Source organism: Diabrotica virgifera, chromosome 8 (assembly GCF_917563875.1).
Source record: "Diabrotica virgifera virgifera chromosome 8, PGI_DIABVI_V3a".
Lineage (NCBI taxonomy): Eukaryota > Metazoa > Arthropoda > Insecta > Coleoptera > Chrysomelidae > Diabrotica > Diabrotica virgifera.
In genome coordinates this window covers 102,886,527-102,912,586 of record NC_065450.1, presented here as the reverse complement: position 1 = coordinate 102,912,586, position 26,060 = coordinate 102,886,527, and the positions used below count along the sequence as shown (strand labels likewise).

General features: G+C 36.8%; 1 long non-coding RNA gene across 1 annotated transcript; it reads left to right on the top strand.

Moving 5' to 3' along the window:
* The first annotated feature begins 20,107 nt into the window (after positions 1 to 20,107).
* LOC126890071 (uncharacterized) lies at positions 20,108 to 25,582 on the top strand. The gene is made up of 2 exons (XR_007700276.1): positions 20,108 to 24,903; positions 25,240 to 25,582. It is a non-coding gene; the product is annotated as an uncharacterized LOC126890071 (long non-coding RNA).
* The last annotated feature ends 478 nt before the right edge of the window (positions 25,583 to 26,060 follow it).

Below are 26,060 nucleotides of genomic sequence, written 5' to 3'. Positions count from 1 at the left end.
TTACCAGTATCACAGTATAGCCAGTATAGTGTCATTTTTAAATAATTTAATATCTTTGACATATTATAGTGATCACTATTTGCAAATACAATTCTTTTTCATTTTTTAAATGGTACACTCTGTATATTGTATATTAGTAATTAATTTTGTAGTAAAAATATTACAGGCTTTCTTTTGATATTAGGTTGTATGTACCTAGCATGTTTCATTTTGTAGATATTTAAAAAGGAACTACATATATATTTTACTAGTCCAGGAACCGAAGCTTTTCACCTCGCAATTTTTACAGAATGAATCGATTTGCTTGAAAATTTGAGAATAAGTAGTGGATAGTCCAAGGATCAAAATCTATATGATGCCGAAAGGCGCTTTTACAATGGAGGTGGTTGCCACCCCATCTCGGCGGTGGATATTTTTTATTATATTTTTGCCGCAAAACTTGATAAAAACGTTTATTATAAGCAAAAAATGTTCTATAAATTTTTTTGATAAAATTAATAGTTTTCGATTTATTCGCTATCGAAAGTCTTAGTTTTATATCGAAAAAATCAATGTTTTACCAATTGTACTCATTTACGATTCACTCAATTTTTGCTGTAGAAAAAATTTTTTCAAACCAAGTTCTTGGGAATTAAATAACCTACAATTTCATATTAAAACATTTTTTCGTATCTCTGATGCTAATCTTTCTATTCTGAAGAAAATGGCATTTTTTACCCAACTACAAAAATTCGTTATTCGCTTTTAACTCTAGTTTTTTTAAAACTAATCATTTTAAGTCACTCAAACTTCTAGAATCTATTAATAATACATAAATAAAGAAGAATGAATAAGGCCAATGCCTAAAAACACTGCTAACTTAAATTATTATGCATCCAATTGGATTTCTCCTTTTTTTTTCAAAAAAATATATTGATTTTTTAACTCTAACTTTTCTATTTTTTATCTTAGAAAGTTTGGTAAAAAAGAATTTTGTAGGTTTTTACAAGATCTATAAGCATATTATTATTAAATCTTTTAAAAATCCTCGGCCTCAAAAAGAGGTGACTTTGAAAGGATCGGTAAAGATGGTTTTTGCATGTTATTACAAGTTTTAATTGTCAATAGTTCACTGAATTTTTGCCGTAGAAAAAATTTTTGCAAACCAGGCTCTTGGAAATTAATTAAGCTACAATTTCGTTATTAAACATTTTTTTGTATCTCTGATGCTAATCTTTCTATCCTGAAGAAAAATCCATTTTTTCCAAACTACAAAAATTCGTTATTCGCTTTTAACTCCATTTTTTAAAAAGCAATCATTCTAGGTCAGTCAAACTTCTAGAACCTATTAATAATACATAAATAAAGAATACCAAATAAGGTCAATGACTAATTTTAATAAGGGTGGTGATTAGGGCGGTTGCTTCCGATCACTTTTTCGCTGAAAAAATAGGGACTGACATACCTTTCATTATAAGTCACTTAATTTTTGAGCTAGTGACTTTTTTTCTATTTCTAAAGATATATATTTTTAAATATTTTAAATTAGTGTTAACAAGTTATCCTCGAAAAATGCATAGTTTTCCCGTCTTTTGACTTTGAAACTACAATATTTAGCATTTGACGAAGAAGAGCTAACATATAATAAAGTATAGCCCGATTACTATTGGTCTTAAAGAAAATTAAAAAAAAAAACGGTTTTGTTTATATTTTCAAAAGGTACATTTTTGTTAAGTAAAGTTGTTTTGATAAAACGAAAACTTTTTGAGTTATTAGCAGAAAACTGATTAAAAACATTGATTTTTTCGATATATAACTAACACTTTCGATAGCGAATAAATCGAAAACTATTAATTTTATCACAAAAATATATAAAACGTTTTTTGCTTAGAATGAATGTTTTTACCAACTTTTGTGGTCAAAGTATATAAAAAAATTTCCACCCTCCAGATGGGGTGGCAACCACCCCCATGGTAAAAGCGCCTTTCGGCATCATATAGATTTTGATCCTTGGACTACTTATTGTCAAATTTTCAAGCAAATCGATCCATTCTGTAAAAATTGCGAGGTTTTGTCCTATTTTAAGCTTCATTACTTGGACTATACGTTTTTGCGGATTTTTAAGTTATCGTACTACATACCTAGTATAGTATAATAAAGTTATAGGATCGTGCAATTTTTTTCCAGATTTCACTTTTTTTTGACGTTTTGAGACCCCCTGAGTCTAAAAAGCAAATAAAAGAAACATGTCGGAAGTATGTACGTACACCTGGTTCCAAAAAAAACTGATACGACTCTTGAAGCGTATTTTGTAGAAAATTGAGCAGTGTATTTTGAAGGATAAATACTAAATATTTACATACTGTCAATGTCACTGCCAAATCTTAAAATTTGTCAGATAGCTTATTCTGTTCCACGGTTATTAGACTTTATTATAAATCTTTATTATTAGGAATACTTTCTCCGCAGCTGAGGGTATCTTATCAACTGTATTGTTTTTAAACAATAGATGATAAAATAAAAATATTGACAGTTCAAAAATGTGAACATTATTGCATTGTGTGTGGCCTAAGTTTGGGCTGAAAACTGAAATGTATTACATTTTTACAAAATTTTGGAATATGTTTAATTATGTAGACCAATTTTAACAGTTGTTTTCAATACTCTACAAATAGTTTCTAATGTCTTTTGATGTCAAATAATTAGGGAAGCTGGAATTCAACAGTTTAGAATTTTACATTGAGTTAATGCAAAATTGTGACGAATGTCAAAATTCTCAATGTATTTTAATTGTAGGTATTCATTTTTTCGAATCCTGAGAAAACTAATAAATATTTATGAAAAATTTAAGCTCCGAATGAAAGACTATATTATTACCGAGGGCTGAAAGTCCCTGAAAACTTCTATAATATTTATTTTAATAAGTTACAGGGCTGAAAATAAAAGAGAAGTGTGATATTTAATTTCAAATATTTCATTCAATAGAAACTGATTGTTTATTCTAAGGGGCTTTCCGCCCTCGGTAATAATGTAATCTTTCATCCTGCGTTTAAATTTTTCTAAAATACTTATTAGTTTTTTCATGATTCAAAAAAAATCATATTACGATTCAAATGACAGTACTCTCGTAACGTAATCCACGTTTGTTGTGTATTTGTTGTATAATTTGTTGTATAATCCACGTTTACAATAATTATGTGATCTATTTGATGTAAAAACTATCATTTATAATATACTCTTTATAAAATACAGGAATTCAAAATAATATAAACATTTAGACCTTAATAATTAGTACAATTTATGAATTAACATAATATGTAATCAGTTGCTTATTGTTTGTTTATTTTATTATTTGTCTGTCATAATAAATATAATGTCAGATCAATCAAATACACTGCTCAACATGATCAAATCTTACTAAGAGTCGTATCAGTTTTTTTAGGAACCGGCTGTACGTATGTATGTATGTATGTCGCCACCAACCAGCAAAAACTACTGGACCGATTTCGATGAAATTCGGTATGAGTAAGTTTAAGAGAATTTTGTCGAGAAACTAAGCTTTTAAAAAAACCTCTCAAAGGGGGGCCGAAAAAGGGGGGTTATTTAGGGCCCATTTTTGCAAATTTTGACCGAAACGAATGAAATTTAACTCAAAGTTAGCTCATCGATAGGTAAATAGAAATACGGAATTTGACATTTCCAAATTCAAAATGGCAGCCAAAATTGATGACCGCCCACCCGACACATTTCCCTACCTATCTAAAAACTTGTTTAAGATAAGTTTAATTTGAAAAAGTCGTTATATAGCCTAAAGATGGGGCTATAAGAAGAATATTATCGTTTTTCAGAAAAAGTTATGGGTTGCCTATATTTAAGGGGTCAAAATTTGACATAACTTTGAACTAGATTTTCTCAAAAATGGCTCCAGGGAATTTGTTTATTTTTTGATATATTTTTGATATCCTATCGGTAAATTGAATGACATTAGTCAGATTTCTTAACTCCCCATAGGAGGGGAGTTATGAATTTTTTATAAAAAAATATTCGAGTGCCCGTAACTTCCTTTGTAATAGAAACTAAAATTTGAAATTTTGCAAACATATATGGTACTTTATTATCTATTATCACAATAAATTTTACCCAAAATATGGCTTCCGGTTGAACCGGAAATGAAAAAAAATCTTGCTGTAGCTCGTAAAAATATAAAAAAAAACATAAAACTCGTTGCTGTAGCTCAAAAACTCGAAAAGTTACAGTAAATAGAAATTTTGCTGTAATCTTGTGTGTGTGTCCTCTCTCACGCGATAGTAGCTGAGCATTATTATAGGGCAGTCAATGAGGGTATTTGGCCCCGAATTCCATCCTACTACATCGATGTACTTGATATTTTCACAGTAAGTAGGAAATAGCTCAAGAAACAAAATCTACCCTATATACTATGGCGCTTTTTATCTTGGGGCGGTTCCCACCCCTTCAAAGGGGTGGAAAATTTGTTGGTCAAAATAAGCACGGAAGTGGCTAGAGAACCTATTTCTAAGCAAAAACTGGTCTATACTTTTTTTTTGAGAACTCAATACTTTTTGAGTTATGCGTAGTTGAAAATTGGCCATTTTCATTGAAAAATGACATCTTTTCGGACGGTTTTTTGTGAATACCTTAAAAACTATGCATCGAACTAAAAACACTATATAAAACATTTTTTTAGATTATAAATAACAAAGAGATTCGTTCCTTCGTAAATGTTATATTTATAATACAAAAAGATGTAGGTGAAAAGAGTTTGTTTTTTGGTGCATGCTCAAATTGGTGTATTCAACTTGAAATAACAGAGGAACGGTAGGTTTTAGGTGTATAATGCTCCCAACGCTTTTTGTAGTGTTTGAAAAGGCCTTTAAAACGGGCACCGTTAAATGTCGGTTACATTCAAACTAAGCGAGATATGGTGCAAAAAATATATAACTAATGTACTTTAAGGAAAAATGAGATGTACATACATTTAACCCCTCATCCACCAGAATTTAAATGCATTGTTTTTCTTCTTCAATACCTTTTAATACGGTGTTATTTCTACTTTCAAAAAGTTGAACGGGTTTAGAATGAATGGTTTTTGTAAAAAATGTGATCAAATTATAGAATGCATTTTTAAATTTTCTTAAAAATCTTCCTTTTTCTTCATGTAATTCGAAAATAAAAATGTTCCACCCCCGAGAAGTGGTGGAAACCGCCCCAATAATAAAAGCGCCATAGTATATAGGATAGACTTTGAATTAGGAGATTGGGCTACTCCCAAAATTTCATTAAAATACATGCAGTAGGATAGAATTCGGAGGTAATATCTTGTTCTTAATCTCGCGCATTGACTGGCGCAATAGAAATAGAATGAAATGCAAATATTGTAAACTATTAATTTCTCAGAAAAATGAACTCATTTGAAATGAAAGTATGACTATAATGGTAGGGGAACAAAGTATGCTAAATGTGCAGTCACTCGAGCGCTTTGGGGACCTATTGGGTTGTGAAGAGTAGGTCCTAAAACCAAAAAAAGTAAAGTTTTCCATTTTAGTGGGGACTTGTCCATTTTAAATTTAATTTTCCACTTCCAACAATCGTTTTTTTAGATTATAACGCCATCTATCCATAACTCGAAAAAATGTTTCGAATAAAAGTTACTTATTTTTATGCAAGGAATCAAAATTTGCAATAAAAAATTGGGGCTCCATTTAAGATTTTAAAGTAACCCCCACCCCCCTCCGTGGGGGTTCGTGTTTGGTGCCATTCGATAGATTTTTCAAAAATATTGAATAAGTGTATTTTTTAGTTTTTCTATCTGAAATATCGCGGGATTCGTATTTAAAATATTAAATTTACCCCTAACCCCTCTCCGTGAGAAGTCATGTTTGGTATCATTCGATAGATTTTTGAAAAATATTGAGCACGTATGTTTTAGCTTTTCGATCTGTCATTCATTTCGCGAAATATTCGCTTTTTTCTTGTGAAACTTTGGGACTCAGCCATTTCCTTACGCCCCGCTCAAATCGTCAGATTTTTGAAATATACACTGTTTTGCATGTACTTAACTTACCTTATCTTAATCTGACGATTTCAAGTTTTTCTAAAGATATATATTTTTTTTTCGGCCCTCCCTTAACGAACTTCCCTACATTAAGAGCCGATATATGCTAGAGGTACATTTTCAGGGTACAAGGTTTCTCCCCATGTAATAATTTGACGCGCTTGAGTAACTGCAAAAATCCCCGCTTGGGTTCCCCTACCATAATATTCTATTGATTTATGCAATATTCTATACATCTATAGTGTGTCCCCGAAATATGGCATCGAACATTTTCTCAAATGCAGGAATTAATGATGCGTAGAACCATAAAATATTTTCAAGTATACAAGGTGTTTCTAAAATATCAAAATAACGATTAACTTTGTTATTTTTATAGAATGCCAGTATCTAGTACGATAATAGATCGGTACGATAAAGTTCTCGGGCGGCCCTTCCGTCCAGCGTTTTTATTACTAAACAGATACATTAAAATGTCATACTAATAAATGCAGTTAATATGCATAAATTAATCATTAAATTAAATAAATAAGCAATTGCTAAACAACCAACAAATAAATAAACAACCAATTTTAAAGTCTACCTTAGTAATTTTTCTACCCTAGCAGGTAGTGGCGTCGGCAATCCGATCTCTGCCGATACAGTGGACGCAGTATGAAAAATTAATCCGATGCGTACGATGCGTCCGATGCGTGCGATGCTGGTCTGTGGACGCTTGCCTTTAAGCTCATGGTCTTAAGCTGCATACAGACTAACACAAATAAACATAAAACTTAATTCTTAATTACACAACACGCTTTTTCTTTTTGTTTTCTTTTTTTTTTAACAAAAACATTAATATAAGAAAAAGTCCTTAAGATAATTTGGCTTTTTACATTCACATGGTTTCCTTTTTATAAGAGGTGAATTTTTATCACTGTCAGAGGGGTATTCATTTATTTCACTATTTCTATCAGTTTCTGAGTCACTTTCAAATATGAACTCTATGTTATTTTCAGTTACTTGATGTCTGTTACCTTTTTTTTTGGATTGAGGTGGAACGCTCTTAGCAGACTAGGGAAGGTGTCCCTAGTACTGTTGTACTCGGACAGGAGAGGAGAACACGCTGGGCCCCACAGACCAGAGTATGGTTCATGCGTCCCGCGTGCCCCCCATAACCAGCCGCCAACCAACTAAAACCACTCCCTCTTCCGACCCGAAACATCCCCGGACGTGTTCATTAGTGAACGATACATAGGGATATTCCGCGCGGTCTGTAAGTAGGTCTCAAGAAGATTTGCATAAGCCCTGCTATGCTATCCTCACCTTCCTAAGAGCTGATAGGAGGATCGGGGAGGTCTTTAAGTGACGTGTTGAAATTGAAAATAAAGATAAAGTAGGGGTTGAGGTCATGTGTATCTGTGTAAAATATTACTAAATCTTATTCTTAACGTAAGGTAGGGGAATAGGGGTATATCTCTGTATACGATATTTGTAAATCTTACTGATAAAAGTATTGTTTTTTTTGTATTTTTTTAAATTCTTTTAATTTTTTATTTATTTTTTTTACTGTTATTTTTATTTTTTTCTAATTTTTTATTCTGCTGACTTTGAGGGCCCACTTCACCCGTTTTGTTGTTCTACCCGTTCTAGAGCCGCTTTACGTTTACGATGGCCGTAACGATGTCAATTATAAATTCAAAATTTATTTTGTTCTCGATCGCGACGTTAATTATATTATCTGGGCCTACCTCACCAAATCTGTTCCTGAGCTCGACCTGTTCGAAAGCGAAGACGCTACACCGGAAGACACAGTGCTCTGTGTCTTCCCTCACGTGACAGGTTCGGCACACGTCGTCATCAGTCTTGCAGATTCTGTGAGTGAACGCCCGGAAGGACCCGTGTCCAGTTAAAAATTGAGTAAAATAAAAATTAACCCTCTTAAACTTGCAAGCGTACCACGTCCCTACATTCGGGATGAGTTTTTTGGTCCATTGGGCTTTGTTATGTTCCGCCGCCCATTCTGCCTGCCAGTCCGTGAGAAGCTGCTCTTTAGCAGCCGCTCTTACCTCCGGAAGGTGACCGTTTTGTTCTTCGTATAATGTTTTTCTTTCCGTGGCTAGCAGGTAGATAGGAGGAACGCCTGCTATCACCTGTAAGGCCGTGGTAGACGTAGTCTTGTATGCGCTGACTACGTTCAACAGAGGTTTCCTCTGCGCCTTGTTTAGCACGTCTCTATATTTCTTATAGCGTAGAACCTCGACCCAGACTGGAGCTCCGTAGAGAAGGGTGGACAGTATAGTGTGGAGGTACAGTCTCCTTTTAGCACTACCTGGCCCTCCAATATTTGGTGTTATTCTTCGGAGGGCCCCGGTTTGTGCCTCCGCTTTCCCTACCACCCTCGTAAGGTGCTTGGTGAACCTCAGTCCTCGCTCGAGGTCTACGCCCAGATATTTGGCGCAAGAGGAAGGTTTGACTATGTTATTTCCAAAACGGAATAACAGGTCTGGTCCGCCTCTGGGTGCCTTAAGAACCACCACCTCTGTTTTTGCGCTTGCAAGTTCAAGATCAGTCTCATTCATCCAGGCGTTCACCCGCCCGAAACAGCTTTCCGCTATATTCACTAGCTCCAAGAAGTGATCGTGGGTAACTAGGATAGCTAGATCGTCGGCGTAGGCTACAGCTTCGCAATTCTCTCCGTAGCGGAGATTTAATACACCGTCATAAAGAATGTTCCACAGCGTGGGCCCAAGGACCGACCCCTGTGGAACGCCGGCCGTGAGTTTACTTGTTCCGTTTTTGTTCACAATAATAACCCTGTTGGATAGATAACTCTTGATAATATTTATCAAATAAACGGATATGTTGAGGGCTTCCATCTTACTAATGATGTGCCCCCAGTTTGCCGAATTGAACGCATTTTTTACGTCAAACATGATCAGTACAGCCCAACCTTTCCTAGTGCTCCCGATGTTTTCCGTGATGCGCCTGACAGCGTTCACCGCTGATCTCGCCTTCCTGAAACCATATTGCCTGTCAGAAATGGCATTTGAGGCATCTAGTTCCGCTTGTAGGCGGTTTTTAACTATATTCTCGAACAATTTGCCTAGGCAGTCAAGAAGGCAGATCGGTCGGTGGGCGCTGGCCTCCTCCGGGTTTTTTCCGGGTTTTGGTATTAATGTGAGGCGTGCCCGTTTCAGATCATCCGGGAAAACCTGGGACACGAGGAGCCGGGACAGTACTGATCTCACCATTTCAGGTTGAACATTTACTAAAATTCTGATGGCCTCTGGCGGCACGCGGTCGGGTCCCGGCGACTTCCCTGCCTTTATCATTTCCACGGCCCTGGAGAGCTCCATGGTGGTGACAGCTTCTGGGTGCTCACATAAAGCCGGCAAGAACAGCAGTTCAGGCCTCCTGGGGAAAAGGATGTTCGCAATGTCTCGTTTCTTTACCTCATTAAGTCTGTAAGGGGTTTCGACCTTAAGGGTTTTTGTGACTAATCTGTAGGCCTCACCCCAAATGTCATTCTCAAGCCCATCACACAGGTTCGTCCAGCAGGCGCGCTTAGACCTCCTGATTATCTTCTTCAGGTCATTTTTTGCGTTCTTATACGCGTCTTTGGCCTGCTGGGTTCTGTTCCTCTGTGCAATGCGCCTTAGTCTGAAACACTGCGTGCGATGATTTTGCACATCCTCATTCCACCAATACGGTACTGTATACGATACCTGAGTGCTGCTCGTGCTGGCCTTATGCGCGCGTATTATGGCACTTCTAAGACTGGAGAAGTCCGTGACCTCCCCGCGTAAGTCACTAACTCTCTCGGTGAAGATTGTCCTATTGAATGCCACAACCTTTCGGCCGCCATCGATGTTCCCCTTGGTGCCGACCTCGTAGGAGATATACTTGTGGAATGTGAATAGATTGTCATCTAGCACATCCCACTTCGTGACCCTACTGGCATACTTGTCTGTCACCAGCGTAACGTCGATATGGGTGCGTGAGTCCCCTCTCTCGAAAGTATGCTTGCCGTTGTTCACGGCTAACAAATCGACAGAGGAGATCCACTCATTCCATACCTCTCCTCTACTATCGTTCCTTGGGGATCCCCACAGGACAGATTTCGCATTAATGTCTCCAGCGATAATATAGTCTTTCTCTACCAAAGCCGTTTCCATGATGCCATCCACCTTATCCCGATAGGTCGCCATGTTGATATTGGGAGAGATGTAGCAGGCTATAATAGCCACATCAACCAGGTTGAGTTTTACTACTCCCTCCCTTCTTGTGACACATTCTTATCTACACATATGTTCTTGTTGATAAGGTGGATAGCGACATCGCAGAGCGTATCCGATATCCATCCGAAATTCCTGACAATATTCTTATTCGGATCTGGAATAATTATCAGATCCGCCCCGATGTCCAGGGCTTTCGCATGGATCAGGTCGTGCGCCACCTTGACTCTCCCGACATTTACCTGTAGGATCCTGAGTGGTTTGTTGACTGTTCCCGCCATTTCAGTAATCGAGAGTCATCTATCCCGGGTTAATCCAGGGGCGGGGTAATAGTGGGACTTTAGTCATCATCACCAGACATGGTGACATTGATGATATCGACGTCTGGGTAGGACGCTATGTGCTGTGCTGATTTGTCGCTCGTCTCCTTTTCCGCTCTGTATTGGGGCGGAGACGTGTGATGCATGGGCATCAGCGACCCTTTGTCCATCGTGTCATCGAGCTTATCCTGCGAGGCTGGTGTGTCATTGCTTCTAAATACTCCTCCATGGAAAACTTCGTCGTCCATCTTCTCTCCCACATCAGTAATTAAAATAGGGGGTAGATTAGGTGTCACACTAGTAGAAACCTGTAGCTCATCCGTTATTGTCTCTGTATTTGTATGTGTCGTATCAGAAGAGTCCACTTGTTCACTCGTTGTGGCCAATTTATCGGGCTGGGGGTATATAATTGAGTGGGTTCGGGTGTTCTTTGTGTCTCCGCTGTTCTTCTCTCTGGAGGGCTTCCCGGAAAGCTGGGCATTTAGCGCTTCCATGTCTATGAGCCTGGCTGCATACCACGCAGTACTCATCGCCTCCGCATGCGTCCATCGCGTGTCCCGGCTTACCGCACTTAAGGCACGACCCTGTGCGATCGGGTCCGTTACATTTGGTAACGTCATGAGAATAACTCCAGCACTTCTGGCACCTTCTCATATTGTATCGCTTTTTAACTTCACACCGAGCCAGGCCCACCTTAAGGAAACCGATGTCTAGGAGTTTCTTCGCAGCCTGCGCGCTTAGAACCAAGGTGGCCTCCTTGGTATTGTTCCTCATGGGCCGAATTTGCTTTATTACAAATGTCGGATCCCACGCACCCAGATATTGTTGTATGGCGGCCTTTATATGCGTCTCTTCGGTGTTGGCTGTCATCCCCCTAAGGTGGACGATAGCTTGCCTTTCAGAGCCCACAAGTTTGGCTGTGAGCCCGTTTTCCTTATTTTTTATGGCCGTAACTGCCTGTTGGTCTTTGTCCAGTGTTATTAATAACCCCCCGTCCCTAGTGCTACGCAGGCTCTGGATAGCCCCCTTTGCCTGCGTGTTGCCAACGGCCTTCTCCACCCCCTCCAGGAGCTGAGAGTATATAGCATCTTTTTTAGTTACTATAAATCCATATGTGTGTCTATCCTTCCGTGTGACCGTGGTGTGTACCGACACCTGAGCCACCTCAGTCTTGTGGAAAATGGCCTCAGCCATCTTCCTTAACTCCACAACCGGTATGTAGCTGACGTGGTGGAGAGCTACCGAATCCCACGCTTTAATCTCCTTTCTGGCACGTCCCAGGGTATTCCAGAGTTGCTCCGGTGTTTGACACTTCAGGTTTATAATTTTTTCTTCCGTGGTGTGCCTTTCCCCCTCTCTCAGCACCGTATAGGTGTGTTCCATAACTTCGTATTCTCCTTTCAGGGCCGTTAGGGTCTTTGGGTCTGTAGGAAAACACCATGTTTGGGTCTTTGGGTTCAAGGACCACCACTTTAGTGTTACATTTAGATTCTAGGTGGTTTCCAATTTCTATTTTCGTTTTCCGAAAGATCTTCTCGGGCCAGTCGAAACGGGTGTGCCTCAGGAAGTCCTCGTATGTCTCCACCCCTTCTAGCCTTGTCATCTTGACCGCCCCAGGGGGGCCAGGTCAAGCATCTGTCTGCGTGCTCGTTTCAGCCGTTTTCGGTTTCTGTGTTGACAAAGGTGGGGTCCTAGACTCAGCGGTACATTGACATTCCTCGCCAAGGTCAGCTTGAGTTTCGCTGTCTATAGTTAGGGGTTCTACAGGTAAAATCGAGTGTCTATTTAGCCAGTCCCTCCAGTGTTCAGACTTTTGCAAGGAATGCTTCTTTTCAAGTTGCTCACAGTGTCCTTAATAGTCTTAGCCGTGTTTGATGTATCTTGTATTTGTTTTGTTAGCTTGCCTAACTGTGTAGTGAGATAGTCTAGATATTCTAGTAATTCCATTGCTTCGTTGCAGGTCCTTTTTTGTATATCCCCTCTTTTTCGTAGGTCTGTTTGCGTTTTAGATTGTTTGTCTGTAATAATTCGATTCTTGTGCCAGGAAGAGAATTGAGTCTCTTCCTGACAGGGTCTGATATTTCTTCCCGGCTTTCCGTCCGGGTCGCCCGCGGTTTATAGTTTGATGCTGTAGCCATTTAGGTCCCACGAGTTGGGACGTACTGTACGTTCGGCGCGGCAGTGCGCCCTTACCACGCTAAGGCTTGATTCTCCGGGAGTTCGCCAGGTGTCCCGAAGGGATCGTTTGTGATGCTCTAACCCTCGCATCTCTCATATCTATGGCACGATGCCTTCCACCGTGATACTGTGGATTATTTTATCGAGGTTTACTCCTCTAGGCTTTTGATCACGGTTGCCTCCGGATGCAGTAGCAGTCTGTATTCGCAGGCTACCTGGAGTTTCCACGTAACTGCTGCCTCCCCTGTTACGCGGGATTAGGGTGGGGAGTTGTATATATGGGATAAAGGTACTTGGGTGGGGTGAAAACATTTCGACTACTCTTTATAATGGGGGTTGGGATCATTCTAAGAATGAAGTGTTTTTGTCGAGAGCCGACAAAACGTTTGTTGGAAGTGGGGATTAGAATTAGGGATTAGAGTAGCCGAAGGGAGGTTGAAAGGTATTACTCAAATTACTGAAGGCGAAGGCGCCGCAACTGTCCGCCTCAGTTGCCACGCCTTTTAGCGTCCAGCGGCGGTGTCCGGCGAACACCCGGTGCACAGACGCTGAACGCTGGGACTGTGTTTGGTTTCACGGGTCGTGCTCCCCTCACACAATTTAGGGACCAAGACCAGTTACTCGGCCCTCCCACCAGAGTCGAGGAAAAATTTCAATCCCATAGGAGGGAAACCAATAGGATGTCTGCTACCTAAGATGGACGTCTGTTCCTCATTATTACCAACAGGATTGCCACAGCAATTACATAGTATTATCTTTGGATTCCTCATTCTGTGCTGTTTCAGTGGAGGTATTTTGTGTTTCTATGACTGTGTTTTCTAATTCATCAGCAGATTCCATCTCAGATGACACACTTACAGCCTCTACATAATTTTCAACATGGCACGTGAAACTAGAACTAGGAGTATGATCATATAATAAATTTGAAAAATAAAACTCAGAAACTGTAACTGGCAGGTTGGTTTTATTTAATAACTTTCGATTTCTTCTGAATTTTTGGCCTTTTGTATCAACTAACAAATACGACCTTTCATTATACCTATCAACTACTTTACCTTTTTGTCATGAATTATTCTTCCGAAATAATACATTATCGCCGTTCTGAAGAATAGGTAAGTTTTTAGCTGTTTTATCATAGTAATCTTTCATTTTTTGTGAATTTGCTTTTAATTTTTCTGAAACTACTTGTGGATCAACAATATTAGATTTTAAATTTTCAGAAGAAATCGGCAGTTTTGTTTTGACAATACGGTTCAACAATAATTGGGAGGGAGCAAAACCTATTCCTGTAAGAGGAGTATTTCTGTATTCCATCAAACAGTTTTGCAGCTCATTTAAGTTAGGTACTAATTTTTTTTAGCATATTTTTACATATGTGAACATATTTTTCTGCAAAACCGTTTGATTGGTGGTGATCAATACTTGAGAACTCTAATTCAAAATTCCATTCCTGAGCAAATTGTTTCATACAAAAACTATTAAATGGGACATTATCTGCAAAAAATATATACCATATATATGGGATACCAAATTTTGAAAAAGTTTCTTTGCAACACCATATAACTGTATTTGCAGTTTTATCATTCACAGGAAATAACTCTATCCAGTGAGAGTACAGATCAAGAATAATTAAAAGGTAACTTTTTGACTTAAATTCTAAAAAATCTGAGAATAAAAATTGCCATGGCCTTTCAGGTTGCTTGTGATTAATCAACGTTTCTTTTTGATTTAAAGGTTTGTTTAACTGACATGGTTCACAGTTTTCAATATGAAATTCAAGGTCTTTTGACATTTTTGGCCAGAACATTATTTCCCTAGCTCTTAGTTTTGATTTTTGTATACCAAAATGTGCAGCATGTATTAGACGAAGCATTTCTTTTCTCAGTTGAGTAGGAATAATAATTTTTTTATCAAAGAAAAGCAAATTATCTGACAAATGAATATGTTCTTTACGGTTAAAGTAATATTTTAGATCATGTTCAAGCCTATGAGGATTTTTAGGCCAGTTTGATAAACAAAACTCTTTCACTTGAGTCAAAACTGGATCGTTTAATATGGCCTTTTGAAAACTGTTCTTTTTTCTTTTGTCATTGGTACTGACAGAGAAAGAGCATGAACAGTATATTCTAATTCTTTGTCAATAATTGGAGTTTCGGTTTTAATAAAAGTTCTGCTTAAAGTATCTGCAACATACATTTTTGACCCTGGTAAATATTCAACTTTAACGTTATATTTTAACAATTTTAACAACATTCTTTGCAAACGAGCAGATACATCATCAAGATTCTTTTTAAAAATCGGAATTAATGGCTTATGGTCTGTCTGAACAAGTATTTCACGCCCATATATCCAAAAATGAAATTTCTCACAAGCAAATACTAAGCCCAAAAGCTCTTTGTCAATTTGAGCGTATCGAATTTCAGCACTATTCATTGAACGAGAAGCAAAACTTACAGGGTGCATATCTTGCATTATCACACTACCAATACCTTTACTATGTAGAGGAATCTGTTTGAATTAATATAGGTTTATTGTCATCAAAAGGTTTTAAAATTGGTATATTAGTTATAAGTGCCTTAAGCTTAAGCGTATCCAACTCATTTTGGTGAGAGTCATTCCACTGAAATTTTACATCATTTCGTGTCAAATTTCTCATATTCGCAGTTAATTGAGATAAATTTGGCAAAAATTTTGAAAAAAATTTAAACAGTCCCAGTATTCTAAGCAAATCTTTTTTGTTTAATGGCCTTTCAATAGCCATGACCGCTTCAATATTTTTTTAAGAAGGTTGTATGCCATTTCTTGATATGTTTGTTCCCAAAAAATTTACCTCGCTTAATTTGTATTGCAATTTTTTTAAATTAAATTTAATACATATCGTATTTTAAGGTCCTTTCTAAAATTCTTTTAAATGCTTCATCATTTTCATCAATACCACAACAAATCAAATCATCAAAATATATGTAAACATTATGAATATCCCCAAAAACCTACACATTTTTTTTTTGAAAAATTTCAGGAATACTGCTAAGTCCAAACGGAACCCTATTAAACTTGTACCTACCAAATGGTGTATTGAAGGTGCATAAATCAGAACTTTTTTCACTTAATTGTAGCTGCCAAAATCTATCTTTCATATCAATTACTGAGAAGACTGTTTTACCATCTAGCTGGCTAAGAAGCTGATCACATTTTGGAATATTATAGATTTCCCTACAAATGTAAAGATTTAAAGGTTTAGGATCCAAGCACACTCGTAGTTTACCATTAGGTTTTTCTACTATCATCAAAGAATTAACCCAATCAGTAGGATATTCTAATTTTGATATAATATTTTTTTGTTCCAGATCATCTAGTGCTAAGATTGCTAGCTCTTAAGATTGGGTATGTTAAGGTATACGTTGGAGATCTGGTGGTGTACAATTGCTGTTTCACCTAACGTCCCGTTTGGAATATATGAACAGTACATTAACTCGATTATGCAAGAGGCTAGGGCAGAGAGCGTACCGGTCGTCATAGCCGGTGACCTGAAAGCAAAGGATCGTCCATGGAATCCACGAGTGCAAGATCGGAGAGGGAAATACCTAACAGAATGGATTCACGCCGTGGGACTTACCGTGCTAAATGACGGTAAGGCACCCACGTTCGTGAGAGGTAAAGCCTTGGTTTCCTCGAAAGCGGCACCGACAAACTGCGACCGTAACACTGCGATGAATTACGTCAGATTACAGTGAAAAATTCAAGGTTCTTCACTGCGGCAATGGAATGTGCAAACTCAGCAAGCGGTGGCTTCCAACGCATCCTTGGAAACCACCGCTATTATTTTGTGTGGTACAGTTTTTTATGACGTCATTCATCGCAGTGTTACGCTCGCAGTTTGTCGGTGCCACTTTCGAGGAAACCGAGGCTTAACAGTGAATCTTTTCTAGATATCTCGCTGGTTTCAACGCCACTTCTTAACAGGGTCGTAGGCTGGACTGTTCTGGAAGAAGAATCGCTCAGCTTACATAAGTATGTAAGTTTCGAACTATCGAGCAAACGGAAAAAACGAAAAGATGGAGATATCGATCTAAAGAGATGTTTAAATGAGGAGGTTTTTGTGGATGCTTTTTACTTGATTGGTCCGGGATGCGAGGATGTGAGTGAATTGATCGAGGGGCTGAGTGCGGCACAAGAGTTGGCTTGTGTGAGGTCAAATGGGACGTATGAAAGGAAACAACCGTACTGGTGGAATGACCGTCTTGCATATCTGAGGACAAATTGTATGAGAGTAAGAAGGGAGTGCAAGAGGTTAAGAAGAGTGCAAGCAGCAGATTTGGAAGAAAGAATGAATGAATTGAAGCGAATGCAAAATGAGTACAGAAATGAGATTAGACGATCGAAAAGCGAAAGGTGGAGTAACCTGCTTCAGGACCTCGAAAGAGATATTTGGGGCCAGGGTTTCAAGATTGTGTGTAGCGAAATAAAGGGGAAAAAGACACCCTACCTCCTGCCCGAGGAAGAGAAACTCCGTTTAATACGGGAGCTCTTTCCTCAGGTGGAGGATAGACGTGAAGGGGTTACCGATTTCGTAGATGCGGAATCCTTTACGGAGTTGGAACTCCGCGAGGCCGTTGGACGAATAAAGATCCGAAAAGCACCTGGCATAGACGGAGTCATGCCGGAAACGGTAAGGCTCGCCGCACAAAGATACCCGCAGGTTTTACTGAGGATGCTAAACGAACTGCTCGAACAACTGCAGTTCCCAACTCGGTTGAAAGAAGCTAAGGTTGTCCTTATCCCGAAAGGTAGAGGGGATGAGAAAGAGGTGCGTTTTCGGCCAATTTGCCTTCTTAGCTCGGTAGCTAAATTATACGAACAGCTTGTAACAGGTCGCCTTGAGCGAGAGCTGGAAGAAAAGCATACATTAAGCGATCATCAGTATGGTTTTAGGACCAAAAAGGTCCACCATAGATGCGGTATCAGAAGTGACCTGCTTAGTCACGCAGGATACAAAGAAATGGGTGGCTCTCATCTTGCTAGATGTCAGTGAGTACCTGGTCAACGTGGTTGACAAGTACTTTACTGACAGGTTCATAACGGAAAGGATACCAGCATCAGGTTGTCGCAGGGTGTTCCGCAGGTTTCGGTACTGGGTCCCACCCTCTGGAATGCCCTGTACGATGGGGTGCTGAGGTTACAGATGCCGAGGGGTTGCACTCTTGTAGCTTATGCCGATGATCTCGCACTGGTTGCGAAGACAAGCCAGAAAATGGATATGGTTAATGCGGCTAACACAGCCCTGCGTCGTATTAGTAGGTGGATCAGAGAGAACGATCTACAACTAGCACCTCAGAAAACTGAGGTGGTAGTTCTCAAAGGGAGCCGAGACAAATCATCTCTTCGCTTTATAGTGGAAGGGGTGGAGGTTGTACCGATTAAATCGGTTAAGTACCTCGGAGTCTGGCTGTCGGAAGGACTGAGATTCGGAGTACATGTCCAAAAGACGGTGGAGAAGGAGAACCGAAGTCTGGAGGTATTGGTACGGTTAATGCCGAACATTGGAGGCCCAGGTAGTACCAAAAGAAGGGTTTTAAATGGAGTTTTCCAGTCGGTGGTGCCATACGCTGCTCCCGTGTGATGCGCAGCGTGCAGAATACAGCGAAGTACGCCAAGCTGTTGGAGACTTCGCAAAGGCGAATGCTCCTCAGGGTATCTAGTGCCTATAGGACGGCCTCAAACGAGGCTCTTTATGTTATTGGAGCGGTGATACCGATCGTCTTATTGTGTAAAGAGCGAGCGAGAGTGTATGCGAGCAGGATGGATGGAAATATAGATGAGGAAGATCGAGAGAGAACGATAGAGGAGTGGCAGAGAGAATGAGCGAGTGATAGCGGAAATGCAAGGTGGACGAAGGAGCTTATTTCCGATCTGAGGCCGTGGTGGGAATGTAAGTTCAGGAAACTGGACTTCTTCCTGACGCAGTTTCTGACCGGGCATGGTAGCTTTGGCACCTACACAAATAGGATAGGTAAATCTGCTTCGGCGAACTGTGCTGTTTGTGGGGTGCCGGACGCTCCCGCCCACCTCTTTAACTGTCAGAGGTGGGCAAATGAGAGGGGAGACTTCGAGAGGCTAATGGGTTTCAGGCTGGATGAAAGAAATATAGTAAATGTGATGTTAAGAGGAGAGAGAGAATGGAGAGAGGTACACTGTCTGATCTCGGGGTGATGAAGAAGAAGGAACAGGAGGACAGAAGAAGAAATTAAACCAAGGACGGTGTATGGATTTTGGTTTCTTTTACCACTGCTTTGGAGCGGTGGTTAAGGTTTTAGCCGGAATACGGTTAATCCGGCACTACCCTGGTGTCTTCTGGCCTAGTGTCATACTCGGCCTGTCTTGCTCCGTGACATTAGATGTCAAAAAAACATTTTTTTTCCACCGCTGCCTGCCAGATTTCAATGGATACCTTCTTAGGCTCTTACTGGAATCTGGCAAAAAGGCAATTAAAAAAAAGATCATCGAGTGCAACTTTTAATTGAGTATGTAACGCTAATGGTACCTTCCTTTGTGCCTGAATAACTGGCTTTGTATCAGGTTTTAATTTAATGTCAACCATGCCTGGAATACAACCTAACCCCTCAAAAACTTCTGGAAATGTTTAATGTAATTCATTAATATTTTTTGGCAAAGTAACATTTGAATTAAATATCTTTTTTTGCACTGTATTTATACGTGAAATCATGTTAATATCAATACAATCTAATAATCCTAGAAGAGGTTCTGTATTTAAATCTACAATAGGAAACTGAACATTTTTAACTTGATTTTTATAATAACATTTTTAAAGTAGCAAACCTAAAGGCTTTGATTTAAAATTTATTTACATACGAGAAAATGGTTATTGACGATGGGGTTATATATATTTGATCTAGCCCCACCAGTTTAAAATATTTTAATGGCAAAATGCTTGACTCAGCTCCCGAGAGAAGCTTAAATACAATATTCTTATCAATAATTCTAAGGCTTTCATACCAACTTGAAATTTTATTATATTGTTTGCTTTCCCATTCCCAAATAAAAACATGATCCTCAAGAGAAAGGTGATCTTCAGTACTTACAGTTTTACAGAGTGTATAAACGGTAAATTAAGTACTAATACATCCTTAATTTAACTTATTCTTTCTTTTTAATAAATTATAGATTATTCAATTGAATTTGGAGTAAGTAAAAGTAAAAGTTTCTACTAAGGAAGGAGTTTAAGGGGGTTTATATTATGGCAGAAACTAGCGGGGGACCTCCCCCGTTAGACAAACTTGATCTACATCAGATTAAAAAAATATCTAATAATCAAGATGAAAAGATGGAATCTGAAAATGTATCCTCCAGTTGTGATATAAATACCGAAAAATCATTGAAAAAACCTTTACAAAAGGTTTCTGAATATAGTTATAAAGATAAAGGTCAGTATGAAGTGTACATTTCGAGCAATACTAATAAAAATATAGGAAATTATAATTACTTGGCTATTGCACGCGAAATTTTTGATCTTCAATTAAATTCTATTAAAAAAATTAACAAAAAAGGTAAGAATCGAATTAGTGTTGAATTTATAACTAGTTCAGAAGCCAATAAATTTTTAAAGAATGAAGCGGTTATAAAGAAGGGTTTTGACTTGTTTATTCCATATAAAAATGTTACCTGTAAGGGGGTAGTAAGATTTATTGATGAGAGTTTTACAGATGAAATGACTGTCAAATATTGTGAGACGAAAATGATAATTGTAAAATTATTGAAGCTAGGAGATTAAGTACGAAAAAAAAAGAACCCTAATAGAATCACTACAACTAATCAGGAATGTTCATTAGAAAATAATGCGATCACTAATAAAAATATAGAGGCTGAATATATACCTACGTACCATAAGTATCACTTTCTTGGGTATATATTTAATGTATATATAAATATATACATTACCGAAAAATGCATATATTTGTGGCATAGAACATAGGGTTCTTCCTTATATATTACCGGTAGTTCAATGTTATAATTGTTTAAATTTTGGTCACTTTAAAAAAATATGTAAAAGTAACAAAAGTAAATACTTAAATTGCGGTTCTTTAGAACATGAGAGGGGGTCCATAATTTGTTTCACTAAATGTATACATTGTGATAGTAATGAGCATAATAGCACTGTAACGTTACAAACGTCACATCTTTGATATTTTATTTTTAAATAATTATTTTATCTTATTTTCTTTAATATTTCATTAATCATTATCTTCTTCTATTTGGTTTACCAATTTTCCCCTTTAATAAAAATCGGTTGGCGCTCGTTCTGTAATAGGCAACCCTATTTACATTGTATCATCTCTTGTGTTCCATGTTCGTGATTTCAAATTTCGTCCAAGGTTCGTTGTCATGTCATTTTAATGACAATGACAACCCCCATATCTCATTCTCAAAATGGAGGTGGAAATGTTTTAAAAAGCAAAGCAGCTTCAAAAATAAATCATTTTATTTCAACAAATCATCTTCCTCTTGGGGTGAGCTACAAATAGTTTTTTTAATAATTTCTTACAGTCATTATATTCCATCCATTCCATTCCTTCTTATAACATTTTTTATAAATATCTAACCTAACTTCCAATGTCAGACCATGTGTTCTAATATTTTAGTTTCAAATCTTTTTAATTTACATGTGTTTGATTTCTATATTTCTTTTCATCTATTAATATGCACGTTTGGTAATCAGAATTTTAACTATTCTCATCTAAATTCTATGTAATTTACCCTTGCCAATTACTATTTCTGAATACTATTTGGCAAAGGTATATTTTGGTTTTTCTTCTTGATGATTGATATGTGTCTCTGTTTTATAGTTTTTGGGAATAAAGATCACAGTCCTCCCTCCGGGAGCTTCAAGCCATCCACACCGGTGATGGAACTAGGGCTATACCACAACAATGGACCATGAAATCTAGGCTGCAACACTGAACATCTTTTGCTGCACTGACCTAGGGCCTCAACATCTGCCCAGGTCAAGAGAAGTCCACAGCAGTACCATACGACATCAAGAAGATACCATCAGCTACCAAAAGCCATAAGTATAATCCAGAATTGTTAGTTTTTGGCAAGAATTTGAATACATTTGTTAATGCAATTTACTAAGTCATTTTATTTATTATATCTTTATGAACAATAAACATGATTAGTTAAAAACTATGTTTTGTTTGCTTCCATTCCAATTTTCAGAGTTCATTCTAAGGTTAGGACAAGACGAACACCCACCTGAGTGACTGAGCTAAGCTAAGGGTGTAACGATGGCTATCTTGGTTAGTTGAGGTAATATTTTCGAATATTGTTTCAATTAGCTGGGGTAGTCCATTGCTTTTTCGTTACACTGGCGCACCCACGCACTTGTCTTATCTGAGGAATAGAACGTTGAATTTTGGTTTGGTGCAAGCATACAAGCATTAATAAATACTATTTTATTATATTTCATTTTTATATTCAATTTTTGCAGTAAATCTACATATATTATCTATTTTGGTACTTTTTGACTACCTTTTTGACTAATTTTTATATATTTTCACATGTTATGGGTCAAAAAGTATTACCAGTTTCAATAATTTAATTATATATTTCAGCATAATTGATTTAAAATACATTTACAGTTGCAAATATTGGTATATTTAACATTTTTACCTACTTTTTTTTGGTTAATTTTTATGTTAGGACCTTGATAGTAATGTCCACATGGCATTTTTCCTGTTTTTTTCAATTTAACCAGTTTTTTTTGGTAGTTCTTATTTAATTACTTTCTTATTTTATTGTAACTTTCCAAAACCCAAGAGAATTTTTCCATTTATTGTCATATTTTCTGTACTTTTTATACGTACTATCTCTTCTACGTTCTTTTCATAGGTACTTCTGTGTACTAAGTGCATTTAAATCTCGTTTTATTACTTATTTTCAATTACTTTTTACTTATTCTTATATTTCCTAGTTGTTTTCATATATTTATTACCAATTTTGTACAACTACCAAAAATTTTGTTGTTTCCGTCGAACTTTCTGTTCAGATGGTATATACTACTTTACTTGTATAGTAAAGACTAGGACAATTTTCAAGTTCTTTTCTTTCATTGAGGTATTTTATTCTTATTCTTCTTCTTTACGTATTCAGAATATTAATTTAAACCATTCTTCTTCTTGTCTTGAATCTCAAAAAAAATTTTTTGTTCGTAAAGCATGATATTTTACATTTTTCATTTTTTTGCATTATTGCACTTATATTAATTATGATAAACATTATATTTAACATCTTTTTTATTTAACAATGCCCTATTTATCTATATATTATTGTTTTATTATTTTATTTTGGGTGTTGTACTGATTTTTGATACATATTAGCATGAAAGCCTCATCCGGCACTTATAAGTTGTGTATGGCTTATATATATAGCTGCATAGACACCTAGTGTTTTTTTTCCTAGGGTACATATAAGTTATCCATAGGGTTGGGCCAGATCTATTGAGTCTGAGTTCCGTTTTTTTGGTCTTAATGACTGTTGATATACAGTTTAATGCTGTATATTATTTTTAGGATGATGTCTTTTATAAATTTTTTCTTTTGGAGTTCAAACAATTCTATGCATATCTACTTTTAGAAATCTGGTGTAGAATTGTGGCGCTTTGAAGTATGATTGTAGTTTAGCTACTAGCATTTGTTATTTTCCATCTTTGCAAATCATATTTATGCATTTTTATACATATATTTTGTTCTCTAGTGTAGATCCCTGGTATGCATTTGATGGAAGTAACATTTGCATTATGTATCATTATCTCTCTCTTTATTAACTTATTGGTTAAGTCTTTTATGACTAGTTTTATGCAGTTTTTTCAAACCCTTTGGTGTAGAACTTTGTCTTATTTGGCTTTCCATGTAGTTGGTACCTATTTTTTTTAATGGTTTATCTATAGTTGCACTTGCATTTCTTTTTATTATATTATATTTATATTATCTTTATCTACTTATATGCTTTTACTTACTTTTTCATATTGATTATTATTTTTATTACCGTACTTTCCGTACTTGAGTTATCTAGGGTACTGGTGTTTTGTTGTGAGATTCACTTCTTAGTAGCTCCATTAGCTATTTATTTTATTAAGGATGTGATATCCATTATTTTTACTTAAATTTGGTTATATGCCTTTTATTTTATATAAATACCAGAATATTTGCAATGCAATTCATTTTTAATATGTCTACATTATTTGACTGTGGATACTTACTTACTTTTGGATTATTAGTTAAATTTGATTATTACTTACACTTTATACTACATGTCTTTATAATTTTGAAGTAATTTCATACTTTTTTAAAGTACATTTATTTTTTTTCCAGAGATAGATATTCTCTGATGTCATTTATTTATAATAAATAAATATTTTATAGTGTGATGAATACTACAATTCATTGGGTAATATTTTTATTTTCCCCAGAGTAACATCTGAAAATTATTTTGGTACTTTAAAATTTTTTATGAATAATAATTTAAATTAACGATATACATTGACTTAATAATTACTTTATTATGAGTATTTATTTTTGATTTGTTTTGAACGATTACTACTGCATATATTTATTTCTGGTTAGAACTTTGTCTTCTTATTTTCTTTGAGAAAAATTTCTCACCTGTGTTCGAAATTTTTCTGATGAGTGGAGGGAGTGTGTAACATTCCTGTTTTCTTTGAGAAAAATTTCTCACGTGTGTTCAAAATTTTTCTGATGGGTGAGAGGAGTGTGTAACGTTACAAACGTCACATCTTTGATATTTTATTTTTAAATAATTATTTTATCTTATTTTCTTTAATATTTCATTAATCATTATCTTCTTCTATTTGGTTTACCCATTTTCCCCTTTAATAAAAATCGGTTGGCGCTCGTTCTGTAATAGGCAACCCTATTTACATTGTATCATCTCTTGTGTTCCATGTTCGTGATTTCAAATTTCGTCCAAGGTTCGTTGTCATGTCATTTTAATGACAATGACAACCCCCATATCTCATTCTCAAAATGGAGGTGGAAATGTTTTAAAAAGCAAAGCAGCTTCAAAAATAAATCATTTTATTTCAACAAATCATCTTCCTCTTGGGGTGAGCTACAAATAGTTTTTTTAATAATTTCTTACAGTCATTATATTCCATCCATTCCATTCCTTCTTATAACATTTTTTATAAATATCTAACCTAACTTCCAATGTCAGACCATGTGTTCTAATATTTTAGTTTCAAATCTTTTTAATTTACATGTGTTTGATTTCTATATTTCTTTTCATCTATTAATATGCACGTTTGGTAATCAGAATTTTAACTATTCTCATCTAAATTCTATGTAATTTACCCTTGCCAATTACTATTTCTGAATACTATTTGTCAAAGGTATATTTTGGTTTTTCTTCTTGATGATTGATATGTGTCTCTGTTTTATAGTTTTTGGGAATAAAGATCACAGTCCTCCCTCCGGGAGCTTCAAGCCATCCACACCGGTGATGGAACTAGGGCTATACCACAACAATGGACCATGAAATCTAGGCTGCAACACTGAACATCTTTTGCTGCACTGACCTAGGGCCTCAACATCTGCCCAGGTCAAGAGAAGTCCACAGCAGTACCATACGACATCAAGAAGATACCATCAGCTACCAAAAGCCATAAGTATAATCCAGAATTGTTAGTTTTTGGCAAGAATTTGAATACATTTGTTAATGCAATTTACTAAGTCATTTTATTTATTATATCTTTATGAACAATAAACATGATTAGTTAAAAACTATGTTTTGTTTGCTTCCATTCCAATTTTCAGAGTTCATTCTAAGGTTAGGACAAGACGAACACACACCTGAGTGACTGAGCTAAGCTAAGGGTGTAACGATGGCTATCTTGGTTAGTTGAGGTAATATTTTCGAATATTGTTTCAATTAGCTGGGGTAGTCCATTGCTTTTTCGTTACAGCACAAACAGGAGCTGTCCAGAGTATAAAAGACAAAAACATATTAGGGAATATCAGTGGCGGCTCGTGACCTCAGTGTGCGGGTAGGCTACACATATACTTCGGGTAGGCGACAAAAAATATCCTACAGTTTGTAATACATTTTGAGCCGTCTTGCAATACTAAATGTAATCTATGAGCGCAACAATGTGTAAAAATTGCTTTTGGAGCATCTACTTTCATTTTTGATTGTAATCCGTTTAAAGAGCCAGCCATTACACTTGCACCATCGTAAAATTGAGCAATTAATTTATTTTTGTAA